The 17,433-nt window shown below is 41.4% G+C and overlaps 1 protein-coding gene across 3 annotated transcripts in view; it reads right to left on the bottom strand.

Annotated features, from left to right (window-relative positions):
• The window catches only part of pdlim5a (PDZ and LIM domain 5a), a 237,926-nt gene extending 223,262 nt beyond the window's left edge, over nt 1-14,664 (bottom strand). For 2 of the 3 annotated variants that reach the window (XM_048595832.1, XM_048595842.1), the window contains exon 1: nt 14,500-14,664. The gene's annotated coding sequence lies outside the window, so the exon portion shown is untranslated. The remainder of the gene's footprint in view (nt 1-14,499) is intronic. The other variant, XM_048595848.1, reaches the window with a different exon arrangement.
• Between the last annotated feature and the right edge of the window lie 2,769 nt (nt 14,665-17,433).

The raw sequence follows: 17,433 nt of genomic DNA, 5'->3' as shown, positions 1-17,433 counted from the left end.
TACTGAGCTACCATGCCATCCCATTAGTGGCTGAGATTAAATATTAACTAAGATATCATAAAGAAATCTCTTTCCTACTTCAGACCAAGCACCATGGGCTCTTTCACCTCTGCTTACATACAGGTGGGGTCTCAACTTCGCATCTCTTCGGAAAGTTATGCATCCCAATTCACAACCATAGATTCTCCATAAAGTATGTTTCCTTGGGAGGAAATGTCTTGAAAACCCTCTTGGACACTATGTTATGAGACTGAAGAATATTATTCACACTACAAACTGGTGCTGATTTCTACACTGTACAAGAGCAAAGCTTTCAAATCATGGAGTAAGCGATGCAAAGGAACCATCAATCTAGGTAAGATTTGAAGCACAGAAACAGGCCATTCAGACCAACTAGTCCATGCTGATGCTTATCATCCATAACAGCCTCCTCCCTCTGCATTTCACCTCATAGCGTCAGTATCTACTCTGATTCTTTTCTCCGTTAGAGTTTATCTAGCTTCCCTTCAGAAATACCTACAATACGCATTTTAACAATTCCATATTGTATTAACCTTCCCATTCTAACTACTCACCGTGTAAAGGATTTCCCCCTGTATTCCTCACTGGATTTATCAATGACAATCTTATATTGATGGCACCCAGGTATGGACACCAGCAAAACTGGAACATTTTCTTACCCTTTTCATAAATTTCGAAGACCTCAATCAGGTCTTCCAATACCAGAGAAAACATTCCCAGCCTGCTCAACCTTTCCTAATAGATATAGCCATAGTTCCTGTACCACCCTTATACATTAAAAAAAACCTTTTTCATAACATGGAGTATTGATAATCACACACAACCCATACACCCATTCACACATGGGGACAACTCTCCACTGTATGGTTGCCTTGATCCAGGTTTCCTTAACTAAGGTGCTATCACTAGTGTTTATATAGATTCATATCATCTAATATTTCATTGAATTGCATTTCAAGTTTCAGACTTCTAAACTATTACTCAAGTGACTATTTGAATATGCAACACAATAGCCCCACGCCAAAACCAACCGTATCTTTGTAGGACGACATGCGGGTGACAATATGAGCAAGTTTTGGCTCTTATCTGGCACTACACCAAGGCATTTCATTCCCATATCGACTGACAAACATTTTTGCACTTCACAGCATACATAATGTAGTGTGCACTCTCACATCCCCTAGGCAGTAATACCCTGGAAGCAGGCACAACTTTGAAGAGACATTTGGATAAGTACATGAATAAGAAATGTTTTGAAAGATGTGGGTCAAGTGCAGGCAGGTAGGGCTAGTTTATTTTGGGATTATCGTCGGCATGGACTGGTTGAACTGAAGGGTCTGTTTCCGTGCTGTATGACTCGAATAAATACCGTCCAGCCAGTAACACCAGGGCCCATGAGTGAAGAAAAAAATTTTCTACTGAGAAACAACCTTTTTGTACTGCAGCACCTATTGCAAGATGAAATTATCGAGGTGAAACATTTAAGCCTACAATATCATCAGATCCATTTCAACACCCAGCATCAAAAATTGCCAAATCCATTGTTAATTGTAACACCAAAAGAAGGTACTTTAAGAATATAATTAATGGAGAAACGATTAATGGTTAACACTGTTGCCTCACAGCACCAGAGACCTGGGTTCCTTCCCAGCCTTGGGTGACTGTGTGGAGTTTGCGCATTTCCCCTTTTCGCCTTTATCTGCATGGGTTTCCTCTGGTCTCCTTCCGTAGTCTAAAGACGTGCAGGTTAGGACAGATTGGCCATGATAAATTGCCCATAGCGTCCAGGGATATATAGGCTAGATGGGTTAGCCATGGTGGGTCAGGGGTATAGGATGAAACATTTTGTTCTTTAAAAACAGAATATTTACTCTCTTGAAAACATAGTGAGCAGGTTGACCTCAAACACAACAGTCCCCATCTGTGCCTCTACACGTTGCTGTACAATCCAATGGTGCAAGCCATTTTGCTTTCATCCTAAACTATCTACTTTAATCGGTTATAAAAACTGCATATCAACGATCAATTTTAAACACAGTACTGTCCCAAAAATTACATTAAAAGTTAAACTTGTTTGGAACACATTCTACGGGTTGTTCCATCATGTCCTGGAATCACTGGTGTCAAAATGAAAAGTAAAGCATTCAGATTCCTGGATTAGACACCCAAGCAGAAATAGTGCTGAGCTGCTAGAACAATTCCGAGTGATTTTACACAAATTGAGAGTTGCTCATAAAAGGGCTACAGAAATTACACAAGATTTTGTGTTCTAATTAACAGTACCCAGACTGAGGAAATATCGTTTAGGTACTGACAGCTGCATTTAATACAAGACTCTGAACACTTTATATATACACATATAAATATCATCTTGCAGCTGAGAACACTAGCTGATTGGATGAAACTCAAGTACGCATTACCCTAACCTACAGGCAGCCAGGGGCTGAGATATTGAATTTAGATCTGGGTGGTATGTGGTATAGAGAATTCTAATGATTTTACAACCAGGCAAAGCCAGCAGTTAGTTTCATCTGCTTCTCTGAGGTCCTTTCCACTGCCATCTACATACAGTGCCGCATTTTTCAACTGACTTTGTGCAACATGTTTTCTTCAGCGCCGAATGATTCACAGACCAGTCAGTTAATAGAAATATAAAAAAGGTGCTCTCCATATGCATCTTTGTTTACTTGCTGCAGGTCAGAACTATACTTAGTTGTTCCAGTGGATGTATGTTGAGTTTCTTTCATCTTACATAGCTTACACTATTAATTCTCTTGCAGATGTATAGTCCTGGAGCTACGGGTATGGCATTTATTATTTTCAATTCCTGCTGTTACAGAACCAACATTTCCAAGGTGCACAGAGACTCAGTGACATGATAACCACGGTATCTGTGGGTCTGGGATTCACTCCTTTATAAAGGGTCACTACAGTTAACCTGGATATGTCCTGCCCCTTCAATATGCAGTAGAATTAAAATCATTGCACAGCATGTAATACCAGAGCATTTATAAATGCATAAAACGATTAAGTAGAGTTAGCATAGCATCATGAAAAGGAAATTATGTCTGACAAATTTATTCAAACTCTGACGCAGTAACAAGCAGGATAGATAAAGGAGAAAACAGTGGATACAATATATTTGGATTTCCAAAGGCATTTGGCAAGGTTCCACTCATTAGGCTATTTAATTAGATATGAGCCCATGGTGTTGCAGGGAATATATTAGCATGGGCAGATAAATAATATCAAACCAAAAGAAGGTAAAGAGTTAAGATTAGTGGGGCATTTTTAGGATAATAATTTGTAACTAGTGTTGTGCCACAAGGATCAATGCTGGGCCACAATTATTTACAATACAGTATATACTAATGACTTGGATGAGGAAAGTGAAGTACTGTTGTTATGTTAGTGGGGATACAAAAATAGATGAGCTTCACATAAAGTGTCTGCACAGTGACACAGACAGGAGAGTGGGCAAAAACTTGACAGATGGAAGATAATGTGGGAAAATGTGAGGATATACACTTTGGCGGGAAGAATAGAGGAGCTGAATATTATTTATATGGAGAAAGATTGCAGAAAGTTACGACACAGAGATTTGGGTGTCCTTGTCTATAAATCACAAAATGCTAAGCTTTAAGTTCAGCAAGTAATCGAGAAGGAAAATAGAATGTTGGTTTTCATTTCAAAGGGACTGGAATATAAAATAATTGAAGTGGTCTTGCTAAAACGTATCAAACTACAGCTGGAATACGTGAATAGCTTTGTGCCTGTTATCCAAGGAAGGACATACTGACATGAGATGCACTCCAGAGAAGGTTCACTAGGTTGATACTGGGTACTGAGGGATGGTATTGTGAGGAGAGGTTCAGCACAGTGGGACTGTACTCATGGAATTCGGAAGAATAAGAGCTGACCTTATTGAAACATATAAGATTCTTAAGGACTCAACAAGGTAGATGTTAGAAAAGCTGTTTTCCCTTGTGAGCGAATCTAGGACCAGCTGGCATTATAAGGGGATCACATAGAGATGAAGAGAAATTTCTTAAGATTCTGTACCTAAAATAGCACCTTGTGTGGCGACATTATACAACTTTCACTGTGTTGCTGTACTTTTGTAGAGTACACGTGGCAATCAAATCAAAAGGGTTGGGGATCTTTGGAATTGTTTGCCAAAAAGGGCTATTCAGGCTGGGTCATAACTACATTGAAGGTTGACACAGACAAATTTTTAATCAGTAAAAGTTCCAAAGGTTTTGGGTGAAGGCAGAAAAGAAGGATTATAAGATCAGCCACGATCTCACTTAACAGCAGACAGACTCATGGGCTGAATGGCCTACTTCGGCTCTGGCATCTTGCAGTCTTATGGATGCAGGGATGGGATTATTTTTAAACCTTTAGCAGGGTATTCATACTTAATGAAATCATTATTTCACTAGTTGCCATAACACAAGGACTGGAAATGAATCAGAGTACTGAAAGGTTCAACAGATGTTTATTACTGCTCCTATCTACATAATTATTACAAATCGTAAGCACAACGTCTGAGCTGGCATTGAGCAATTCAGGTACCACCAGCAGTACACTTACCTCTGTGTGCCACGTTACAAATGGTCCCAATGAGACAGAAACCAAGATCATCAGGTCACATGCCATAACACAGTGATGACGCCATGGGCATGTCTCTTAAAGACATGCTGCATATTAACTATGTGATATAACAGCACAAAGAGTTGGCAAAGCACAGGCAGAAATCTAAACTGGTCCCTTTTGACCCAGACTTGAGAGAATTAAGGAAAATAAAAGGCTGTATTTATACAATGCCCATCACAACATCCCAAAGCACTTTACAGCAATGAAATGCTTCCTGAATGACAACTTTTATTTCCATAGTAGCTTTAACATAACAAAATGTCCCAAGGAGCTTCACGAAAGCATTATAAAACAAGTTACAGGCTACGTATGGAGATAATAGAAGGCCAAATGCATGGTCAAAGAGGTGGGTTATAAGAAGCATCTCAAAAGGAAGAAAATAATGGAGAGAGGCAGTGAAATGTAAGGAAGGCAATACCAGAGCTTATTACTGTTTATGGGTTTGCCTCAGGCAGGGTGTTTTACCTGATGCAGTAATATTCATGTTATCTCCTGTAATGTTAAAACAAACTTGCCATGGATATCTTGGTATTGAAGAATCCAACAGACATTTATTATGATTAACTATAACGTACAAACATTACATTCCTCAGGTAGAAAAGCTATTAGTTTACAACAATAGAGTGTCATGCATCAAGTGATCAGAGGCAAGATGGAGGTCTTTATACCCTCAGGTCACATGCTATGACACATCCTCATGATACCACCATTGTTTCTTAAAGGTATACTTACCGTGAGACCTAAGATAACAGAGTTCAATCAACTGAAAGTACGGTCATCAATTGCAGAGTGATTAAAATTTGGGACACTCAAGGGACCAGAATTTCAGAAATTCTGAAATCACTGGGTTGTGAGGCGGAGGGAGATTGCAGAAATCCATGGAATTATTTGAAAAGAAGTAGGAGAATATCAAAATCAAGACTTTGCAAGACTCGGAGTCAATGTAGGTCAACAACTAAAGGGATGATGGGTTAATACATTTGGTGAGGGTTACAATAGGAGAGTCTTTGATGACATCAGGTTCTGACTAGAGCATAGAATGTAGAAGACATGCAAGGAGTGCTCTCGAATAATCTAGCAATGACAAAGGCTTGAATAGGAGCTTCAGCAGCTGAGCCCAGGCAGGAGTTGGATTGGCAAAAGTTGTGGTGGTCTTTGTGTTAGTGTGAAGATGAGCTTGGAAATTTAATTGGGGATTAAATATGACATCAAGGTTATAAAAAGACTGCTTTAGTCTCAGACTGAAAGAGAGTCATGGTTATAATCTCAAGTGATAGAGCACTTTTGCAATAATCCTCATCATATGAAGAATTGTGCTGGTAACCAATTTAAGATCAGTCAGGCTCACCACTTCTACATTTACAGGCACCGAAAGCTACATATATTAATACATGGGGCTCAGAAAGAACAAGTAAACTCATTGTACACTTCAACTCACAAATTAGCATACAGCTGTTCTCTGGTTGATTGCTGTGGGCAATGCTTTGACCAGCGTCAACCAGTTTAGTTTAAAGTTAAACAAAGCTTGGCAATGACCTGTCAATTATCATCTAGCTGGTGCAGTCGCCATGTCAATATTTTTACCAGCGTGCACCTGCCAACCAAATGGTACTATCTTTCCATTTATTTTAACATTGCTGCCCTTTACAATGGTATGCTTGAAAATATCCTGATGAGCACAACATGAAATCTCAAACAGTGAAATACTCCTTCAATATTGCGCTGGGAGTGTCAGCCAAGATTTCTGTACTCCTGTCTCTAGACTGGGACTTGAATGCACAATCTTCTAACTCAGAGGGAACAGTGTAAAATGAGCCATGTTTGACAAACTAGTGTCCACACTAATGTTCACTTAAATACCTAATGGTGAAATATCTGCAATTTACTTTGAACATTGAAAAAGTTCAATTGATATTCCCATTTCGAGCACAATTTAATGGTCAGGGTTCAGGCTTAAAACATTTGACATGAACCAAATCTGGGATGGGGTCATTTTTTAAAAAAGTTGAAGGATTTCAGGAGAAATTGTTCCCACTAATAGGAGCGTTGGTGTTTGGTGGGACAGATTTCAAAAAAATACAACAACAGAATTCGCTGGAGTAAAGTCTCAGATCTGGCAGCCTCTGTCGATGGAACACAGAGTTAATGTTTTGAGTTCAGTGACTCTTCTTCAGAAAGGCCTGAAGATGCTGCCAATCCTGCTGATTTTCTTCAGCAAATTCTGCTTATATATGTTTCATTAGCCGTACCAGCAGTTCATTGTTTTACTTTAGATTTAACGATCACTGGTAAAAGAAAATGGTGAGAACGTGGAACCACATGGAAAATTAAGGCAAATAATATCATTGCCTCAAAAGGTCAAGTTAACTAAGCAAGATGGAGGGAAAAAAGTAAAGATTATGTTGATTGGAAAAGCTGAACAAGGGTAAGGGAAAGCTTGTGAAGCATAATGCTCTAAAAGCATAAACACTGGCATGGAAAAATAGGGCTGAAAGGTCTGTTCCTCTATTTAGATTTTATTTTAACAGAAGAGAGAAGACTTTCTTTTAAATAAACAGAGTAACTTAAGAACTGGAATGTGCTACCTGAAAGAATGATTTGAGGCAGGCTCAAGGAACAGCACCTCATTTTTCACTTAGGCATTTTACAGCCTCGAGATCTCAACATTGAATTCCATAACTTCCATAAACTGAACACAAGATGTCCCATTCTCCATTTTTTCTTACATTATCTCCCGACACTCTCACCACCCCAGCCCAAATCACAGCTTTGTTGTGTATGTGAGACAACAAGGTGCAGAGCTGGATGAACACAACAGGCTAAGCAGCATCATAGGAGCAGAAAGGCTGACGTTTCGGGCCTAGACCCTTCTTCAGAAATGAGGGAGGGGAAGGGGGTTCTGAAATAAATAGGGAGAGAGGGGAAGGCAGATAGAACATGGATAGAGGAGAGGATAGGTGGAGAGGAAACAACAGGTCGGAGAGGCGGGGATGGAGCCAGTAAAGGTGAGTGTAGGTGGGGAGTTAGGGAGGGGATAGGTCAGTCCAGGGAGGACGGACAGGTCAAGGGGGCGGGATGAGGTTAGTAGGTAGGAGATGGGGGTGCGGCTTGAGGTGGGAGGAGGGGATAGGTGGGAGGAAGAACAGGTTAGGGAGGCGGGGACGAGCTGGGCTGGTTTTGGGATGCGGTGAGGGGAGGGGACATTTTGAAGCTTGTGAAATCCACATTGATACCATTGGGCTGCAGGGTTCCCAAGCGGAATATGAGTTGCTGTTCCTGCAACCTTTGGGTGGCATCGTTGTGGCACTGCAGGAGGCCCAGGATGGACATGTCGTCTGAGGAATGGGAGGGGCAGTTGAAATGGTTCACGTTGTGTATGTGTCTTGTTTACTTTGCACTTAACAGACAGGGATTTCTCCCTCTTTCACACCATGATTTATATCCATTTTACATCACTATTTCTCTTCCTCCATCATTAACAACCCCGGTGTCTTTTGCACTTGGTCTCTAAATCACCATCTGTTCCCTTCGACACTTTCCTGCCGCTGTCAAAATAAGAAGAAAGAACTATCTCCCAAGACTATGTCGCAGACTTGAAACATTAACTCTGTTTGTCTTTCCACAAACGCTGCCAGACGTGCCAAGTTTCTCTAGCATTCTCTGTGCTTAATATCATATTCAATGCTGACTTTCAAGAAAGAATTGACAGAATACTTAAAAAGGGCAACATTTGCACAGTCATTGGAATATAGCAAGAGAGTGGGTCTAACCTGAAAGCTCTAGCAAAGACATAGCACAATCACTGGCCAAATAACCACTTCCTCTGCTTTTTGAGTCCAAAACAAGGATTTAAGCCTTTAACAGGGCCTCACTCACACTCTCATTTCATTCATGGGGAATATGCATGTGACTTCCACTCAGCTTCCTTGCAATGAGTTACTACGGTCTGTTCAGCACCTTGTGTACTTACTAAACAAAGAAAAAGATCAAGATTCTGAAAGGGCCCAACAAAGCAAACACCAAGGTCCAATAGTTCCCCATTGTCTCAAACAATCCAAGTCAACCTACCAACCACCTAGAGTATAAACTGTTGTAATCATTTGTAATTTAGTATTCTTGCATTTGCCCTGATGAGTGCAAGATGGAAAACTTCAGCAACATGTCCTGAAAACAAGAAATGCCAGAAATCAGAGTGAGTCCGGCATCATCCGTGGAAAGAAATCATGCCAAAGGTTCTCTATGAAGAGTCATCTAGTCTCGAAGCATTAGCTTGCCTTCTCTCCATCGATGCTGCCTGACCAGCTGCGATCACCAGCATTTGTTGTTTTCAGTACAGATTCCAGCATCTGCAGTAATTTGCTCCTGCTTCAGCAATAGGTCTCTCTTTTTAGAAAGATTCAAAATAAATTTGACGGAACTAAAAATAATGAACACTGAACAAAAGAAAATAAAAAGTCAGCAAATCTGAATGGAAACTACATTGCAAAAAACATCATGCAATTCCAGAAAAATTTGATATCGATTGTTTAGACTACTTTTTCAGAAAGTTTACAATCTGATAAGCCACAAATACACAGGTGCAATTTCAGGATTCTGGTACAATTCAAAACGATAAAGGAGCAGAGAAGGAGTCAATCATTCCAAGATTCCAACTTTTTTTTAAAAACAAGAAATCGATTTAGACATCGGAAGTTTGCTCTGAGCGCTACTAACTCCTCATGTGCCGACATGCCAAGTCCAAAGTTCACATTCTTGTGTTGCCCAACCCAAACCTTTTATGTTTACCTCCAGTCTTCAATCTCTCTATTTTCCCTATCACTGACTCAACATCAAACAACTTCTCCAGTGATTCTGTTGCTCCATTTGTGCTGCCCAGCAGACTACATGTCCACCCTTTGGGACTGTCTATCCAATGCCCTCCACATCAGTCTCACCACCTGAACCTCCTCCATTTCACTTTCACAATCAGCTCGCTGTTTCACTGTGCTTTCAGTTCCCCATCCCAGCCTGACCTTTCTTCATGCTGGGTTTAGCTAGGCAATTCTAGGAGGGAGGAAGGAAAGAGAAGGTGATATTGATTGGTTGAAACGAGTAGCCAAAGGATCTGCTGCCTTTAATTTTCTTGCCCCTCCGATTTTCCTTTTTCTTGCCAATGCTGATTGCTATGTGCAGAATATTGGAGAGATTGCAAACACTCAGCTACACAACCCAGAAGGAACGTCAGCATTCAGTACTAATTCCAACCCAATGGCCTGCTTCTGTGCTAGAAGTTGTGAAAACCAAACACATTGACATTGTCCATCAATATAGTCATAAAATAAGGAATTCAGGCAAAACTTAAATAAAGGGATGAGTGATTATGTTTGACTATGATTATGGTCTATGTTTGACATGGAGATGTCACAGGAATGGCAAACTATCTATTTAAACTAATTGATTAAATTCAAACCAGGCAAGTCAATGGCATAGTCACACTCTTTATGTTGTCTAATTGTTCCTTTATAAAGTTGGTTCTTTTGCATTTCTGTCCAGATGAGTGCAAGACAAAAACATTTGACTTTTCAGCAATGCTTCAGTGTAGATGCATCTAAGGGAAGCTAGATAAGTACACGAGGAAGGAGGAATAGAGGTTATGCTGACTCAAATAGGATGAGACGGCACGATGACTCAGTGGTTAACATTGCTGCCTCACAGCGCCAGGGACCCGGGTTTGATTCCACCCTCGGGCGACTGTCTGTGTGGAGTTTGCACATTCTCCCCATGTCTGCGTGGGTTTCTTCCGGTTTCCTCCCACAGTCCAAAGATGTGCAGGGTAGGTGGATTGGCCATGCTAAATTGCCCATAGTGCCCAGGGATGTTTAGGTTAGGTGGGTTAGACATGGGAAACTGGGGGAAAGGGTCTGGGTGGGATGCTCTTCAGAGGGACAGTGTGGACTTGTTGGGCTGAATGGCCTGTTTCCACACTGTAGGGATCCTATGGGACAAGGTTCTTGTCAAGCAAAAGCTCTAGCATGGGCTGGCTGGTTGGGTAATGGCATCTGTCCATGTTGTACATCATATAGAATTCCATATATAATGAAATTTTTGTTATCCAATATGCTCAGAGAATGTGTTGTGCCATTAATCAAGAATGCTAGATGGGGAATTACGTTACTATAGAGACAAGATAAAGTTGGGGGTTGTGATAACAGGGGAAGCATTTGGACAGTCAAATGGCCCTGGACATCAGAGCAAAATACACTGTAAATGACAGAACATCTTTTGTTTCTGAAAGAAAAGTGAGTTGTCAGTTTAACTGCCAACTGCCCTGTGCAGTATGCCTTTGTTCAGATACAATCACCAAAACTAACCTAATAAGTTTAATTAATTTAAAAGTAAAGTCACCTGTCCTACTAACTGTGTATAAAAACTGCATTATCAAAACACAAAGTGATGAGTTTTTCAAAAGAAGAATTGAACCTTCAGAAATTCCGACTGCTAGACGATTCTGGTGGATAGAATACAGGATAACGCAAAGGTTATTGTAATCTTTTTCCTTATCACTGAAGATGCTTCCCAGATTTACTTCTAAATGCAAAGAGTGTTGAAGAGGCATTGTCACCAGCCCAGGTTACCAAGGTCCAATTCTCAATAATTTGCATAATATTGAATATTTATGTTGAAATTCATTTCATAGACTCATACAACGTAGACTGGCCATTGAGTCTGTACCACCAAAAAGTGCACTACTATCTACACTAATCCCATGTTCTCGTGCTACACCCATTGCCTTGAATGTTATGACATTTCAAGTGCTCATCCAAGTACTTTTTAAAGATTGTGAGGTTTCCCACCTCAACTACCATCCTGGGCAGTACGTTCCACCACCCTCTGGTGAAAAGATCTCTTTCACAAATTCCCTCCAATCCTCCTGCCTTTCACTTTGAACGTGTGCCTCCTTGTTCTTGACTCTTTGACTAAGGGGTGTAGCTGTTTTCTATTCTCCATGTCCATGCCCCTCATAATCTTACACACCTCAGTCAGGTCAGTCTTCAACCTCCTCTGCTCCGAAGAAAACAATCCAAGCCTATGCAGCCTCTCTTCATCGCTGAGACGTTCCATCCCAGGCAGCATCCTGGTAAATCTCCTCTGCACCTCCTCCAGTGTAATCCAATCCTTCCTATAGTGTGGGGATCAGAACTGCAACCAGTACTCCAGCTGTGGCCTAACCAAGGTTCTGTACAACGTCGATGTGACCTTCCTGCTCTTATTATCTATGCCACAACTGATAATTGCAAGTGTCCTGTATATCTTAACTACCCTATTAATCAGCCTTGCCACCTTCAGGGATCGGTGGACAAGCACCCCAAGATCCCTTTGTTTCTCTTGTATCCTGCCATTCATTGTGCAATCCCTCGTCTTGTTATCTCTTTCAAAGTGCATCACCCCACATGTAAATTAAATCTGCCACCAATAAACCTATCTGACATACCCAGTTTTAACAAAACTGCCTGCCCCCTTCAGTACAGTCTGCTTAAAAAAAATGCACTCTTTCACATTTTTCCACAGTGCCAAATTCATTCTAATACCCACACTTGAGACAAGGAATCCTAAGGAAAAGTCATCAATCTTAATCGTTCATTCAGATTTTCTCCCTCTCCACAGAAGCTGCCTCCCAGCATTTTTTGAGATTTCCATTACTGATGTCCAGAGTCTGCAGTATTTAATGTTCAAGTGTTCTTTAGATTTGCCAGGGACCTTTGTCTACACAGGCTAAATACTGACTTGTTGTGTCAGTTCCAAGGCTAGTGCTCTCCATATTTTCCCTTTGAACGATAGCTGCTCATTTCCACCCTTCCTGTTCTCTGAACTTGTTCACAGCAATGAGTAACAGGGCACAATCATACATCCGTTTCTGTCAGGACAGACTGTGCTATTGACCTCCCTGCAGCACAGCAACTTCAACTTCTGATCATTGAACTGAAGCAGCCCCATATCAGGCAGCTAAATAGAGGAGACTTTCACCTCCCATCTGATCTAATAGCTCTGCCCTCAGCGAGCATTAGCTGAATTCTCTTCCAAAGTCACTTCAGCTCTGATTGGGGGAGTTCAACAATCATAGCATTATTGAGAGATACAGAATGGAAACACACCCTTTGGTCCATGCCAAACAGATATCCTAAATTAATTTAGTCCCATTTGTCAGCATTTGGCCTATATCCCTCTAAACCTTCCTATTCATACATCCATCCAGATGCCTTTTAAATGTTGTAATTGTACCAGCCTCCACCACTTCCTCTGGCAGCTCATTCCATACATGCACCACCCTCTGCATGAAAAAGTTGCACCTCAGGTTCCTTTTAAATCTTTGCCCCTCTCACTTTAAACCTATGCTCTCTAGTTTCGGACTCCACTACTCTGGGGAAAAGACCTTGACTATTCACCCAATCCATGCCCCTCATGATTTTATAAACGTCTATAAAGGTCACCCCTCAGCCTCCGACACTCCAGGGAAAATAAGGCCAGCCTAGTCATATAATGCCTATAGCCCAAACCCACCAACCCTAGCAATATTCTTGTAGATGTTTTCTGAACCCTTTCAAGTATACTGACATCTTTCCTATAGCAAGGAAACCAGAACTGAATGCAGTATTCCAAAAGAGGCATAACCAATGTTGTGCACAGCCACAACATGACTTCCCACTCCTATATCACTCTATTTAATTGTCTTACACAATACTAGAAACAGCTTCTAAATCAAATTAGATTATTTTAATATAGTCTATAAATTTCTCTATATAATTCTTCGTGCCGTAAAGGTAAAGTCACCAAAGTCCTACAGGACCATAGGGCTGCTATCTCATTAGACAGAGATGACTGGTGGTTGTTTAATCTGACGATCACCACACCACAGGAGAGTGGAGAGATGACCTCAGTTGATGCAGGTTGGTTAAATACATCTAAACTTCATTGGAACATCTTTTGACAATGTGTCAAGAATATCACTCCAAATGCTATTTAGGGTTCTTGTGACACAGTGATATTGTCCCTACCTCTGAGCTGGGAGGCTCAGGTTCAGGCCCACCTGCTCCAGAGGTGTATCACAACATCTCTGAGCAGGTTGATTAGAAAAAAAGGGCATAACAGAAGAGGCTTAGATAGCCTTGCCCATTACTGCAGTGTTTGCCAAGCCCATTGAAGCCACTTCCGGGAGAGCAACAACCATAGGCTCCGCCCACTTGGCATTGATTGGGCAAGAGGGAAAAATGGCAACACCACCGACCCGTCCCGATTGGCCGCCAGTCCTCTGTCAATCAAAGACACTGCCGCACACTTCAACAGCGAGCTACTGGAGGGGGAGGTTAACAAGTGATTTCAACCAGAAAGAACTACTGTTTCATGCATCGTCCTAAAAAGAAAAATTTGGCTATATACGTCCTCAAATATTCCATAAATGCAGATCCGCACACAGCGCACATTAAAGTACAACTTCAGCCAGGTACTTCTTGCAGAAGCGCTTCCTGCAAACCCACCCTTCCATTAGTTAGTTTCAGGGCTGACACACACCAAATGATGTCCGGAATTAAAAAGTCACACTTGCAGATTTTTTTTGAGGGTCCCGGGCATGAATAACAGCAGCCTCTGTCCGTCTCTCTCTCTCTCTCCACCTCTAGATCGGCGAATAGTCTCTGACACTTCCAGCCCCCGCTTTCCTCCCTCTTCCTATTGTGTGAGAGTGTTGGTTTCAGCTGGAACTTGCCAGAGTTTGCATGTGTCACAAGCCGCCCCATTCAAAAAGGAAAATCAACGTGCAAACGATTTCACACCCTCCCCTCCTCTCACCTCTTTTCATGCACACAGTCTCCACGACCTGGCACTTCTGTACACCAATCTCTATCCCCGTAACGCTTCCTTCCTTATTTCTCTTCCGTCTCCATGGCTAGCATTTACAGCAGGCGATGAAGAGGAGGAGGAGAATAGGGGGATTTCCACACCCTTTCCCTCTACCCCACCCACTGACGTAACCCTGGGGAGGGCGTGGAGGGAATTTGCTGGCCGGAAAAAAGTTAGTTCACCCCCTGTAGGAAATTCCTTACACATTAACTTAAAATATTATTGCAACATTCACAGATCCCCAAATTTAGTCAAATGTCTCAGCTGCTGTTTTCTTCCAACCCAGTGAGATAAAAGGCCTGTGTCTCACTGCCTTACGCAATTTGTGGAGGCTTTTCTTCTTTGTCGTTATTAACACCATGCATAGGATTGTATCCAGAATTTTGCAAATTTCCCAACGCATCTGTTCTTTCAATTCAAAGCTGTATTTGCTGGAGAAACTCGGCAGGTCAGGCAGCATCTGTGGGAAGAAAACAGACAACATTTCGGGTCCAGTGACTCTTAAAATCACCAGACTCGAAATGATAACTGCTTTTTTTTTCACGCTAGACCTGCTGTGTTTCTCCAGTATTTTCTTTTTTTGTTTCAGATCTCCAGCATCCTTTCTTTATTTTCCTGTTTCACAATTGTTTGGACCAAGTGAGGAGCAGTAATATGCACCCGCTCTTTTTTAACCCTAAGAAGTGTTGTGACAGCATTTTGTCAGAAAATAATTAGCAGCTTCAAATAAAATGTAATTTGTTTTAAAAGAATAAACAGAGCCAATTTGCAAGTTTTTCTTAAATGATATCCCAAGGAAAAATCCTAAAAATGCAACCACAAACACTCACACCAGCATAGGCAATAAGTTTAACAGGTAGAGATTAGGAGAGATGTGGCTATGCAGTTTAAACTGCGACATTTTTGAGGTGTTAGACTTTCAACCTGAAGCTACAGTTGATTGATTATTGATGAGTATCCTCAGTGTAAAAATAACCTGTAGATACATCTAAGTTCTCAGTAAGCGGTTGTTTCCCAAGTCACTGCTTCTTCACTGGGAACTGTATGAAATGATGAAAGAGATGGGCAGAGGGAAACAGAAAAGCCAGCTGTTGTTACAAATTTATTCATTTTTGCTTCTCTCTGCTCTGCTGCTCAAAAGCAGCTGCTGAAATATCATTCAGTATATATTCATTTATAATAAATAGTAATTAGAGTCATAGTCAGATGTACAGCATGGAAACTGACCCTTTGATCCAACTGGTCTGTGCCAACCAGATATGCTAAATTAATCTAGTCCCATTTGCCAGCATTTGGCCAATATGTGTCCAAACCCTTCCTATTCATGTACCCATCCACATGCCTTTTAAATGTTGTAATTGTACTGACCTCCACCACTTCCTGTGGTAACTTATTCCATATACGCACTACCCTCTGCGGTAAAATTTGCCCCTTAGGCCCCTTTTAAATCTTCTCACTCTGACCTTAAAGCTATGCCCTTTAGTTTTGGACTCCCCTACCCTGGGGAACCAACCTTTGCTATTCATCCTATCCATGCCCCTCATGATTTTATTGTTCTATATTGTTAGAACTCTGACCCACTGATAAAACTCCCCCAATATGTATGTACAGACACAACAGAAAGAGTGTCATAGGTGAAGGGAAAGACTGGGAAGGCAGTTCAAATGGTCCCTCTCCATGGGGCATGCTGAGAACATTGTTTTGGCTTGCCAGGAGCTGCTGCCTCCTGATCTTCCTTCTCCAGATACATTCACTTACTTGCAGAAGGCACATAGTAACACTAATAAAGGCACAGACTTATTGGTTAAAAGCCACAGCTTACAGCAACTGTTGAAGGGAGGTAAACTGGCTTTCTTTTCTGCTTTTTACTGAGAGAAAAGGACAGCTCCTTCTTTTTTAAGGGATCCAATAGCTAATGGCCAAACATTCACATTCAGCTACCACACTGACCCTCTGATGGGCATCCCACTCAGATCCACCCCCTACCCTATCCCTGTAACCCTGCATTTCCCATGGCTAATCCTCCTAGCCTACACATCTTTGGACTGGGGGAGGGAACCCAGAGGAAACCCACAAAGTCATGAGAAAGAATGTGCAGAGACAGTCACCTGAGGGTGGAATCAAACCTGGGTCCCTGGTGCTGTGAGGCAGCGTTGCTAAGTGCTGAGCCACCTTGCTGCCCCTAAGTCATTGTGTGTATTTAGGATAGAGATAGATAGGTTCTTGATTAGGCGATCAAACATTACAGGGAGAAAGCAGGAGAATTGGGGTGAGAAACAAATCAGCCATGATTGAATGCTGGAGCAGACTCAATGGGCCAAATGACCTAATTCTGCTCCTACATCTAACACTCTTATGGTCCCCACTGCTGGAATAGACAACTGTGTAAACAGCAGTTACAATGTCTGTCAGGTAACCTATTTCTGAAAAGTGCAGTAATTCCTTCCACAATCCTTGTTTTTTTTGTTATATAAAATAAAATGCCTTTCCCCATTTCAATTCACAATCTAAAGAACAGAAAAATAAGAAGATACAATCTTCACATTGTTTGCGGCTACACATGCCCAGATTAAAAAGAAGACAGTGAGAAGAAATCCAGGACAAATGGCATCTCAGGAAGAACCAGGATAAGGGACTGAAGGCAAAGTCCTAGAGCAGTCTCAGAAAACCTGGGATGATTGGTCACCCTGAGTACAGTCTCAGGATAAAGGATCGACTATTTACAACTGAGATGAGGAGAAAATTCTTCACTCTAAGGAGTTTAGAATACTTTACGCCAGAGGGTTCTGAACGCTCAGTTGTTGAGTATATTCAAGGCAGAGATTAATAGATATTTAGACATTAGGAAATTAAGGGATTGTTGTAAATTAAACCTGCTCAGCA

The sequence above is a fragment of the Rhincodon typus genome, chromosome 1, assembly GCF_021869965.1.
Source record: "Rhincodon typus isolate 14 chromosome 1, sRhiTyp1.1, whole genome shotgun sequence".
NCBI lineage: Eukaryota > Metazoa > Chordata > Chondrichthyes > Orectolobiformes > Rhincodontidae > Rhincodon > Rhincodon typus.
Note: the sequence above shows the minus strand (reverse complement) of the source record. Positions and strands in the feature narration are given on the sequence as shown.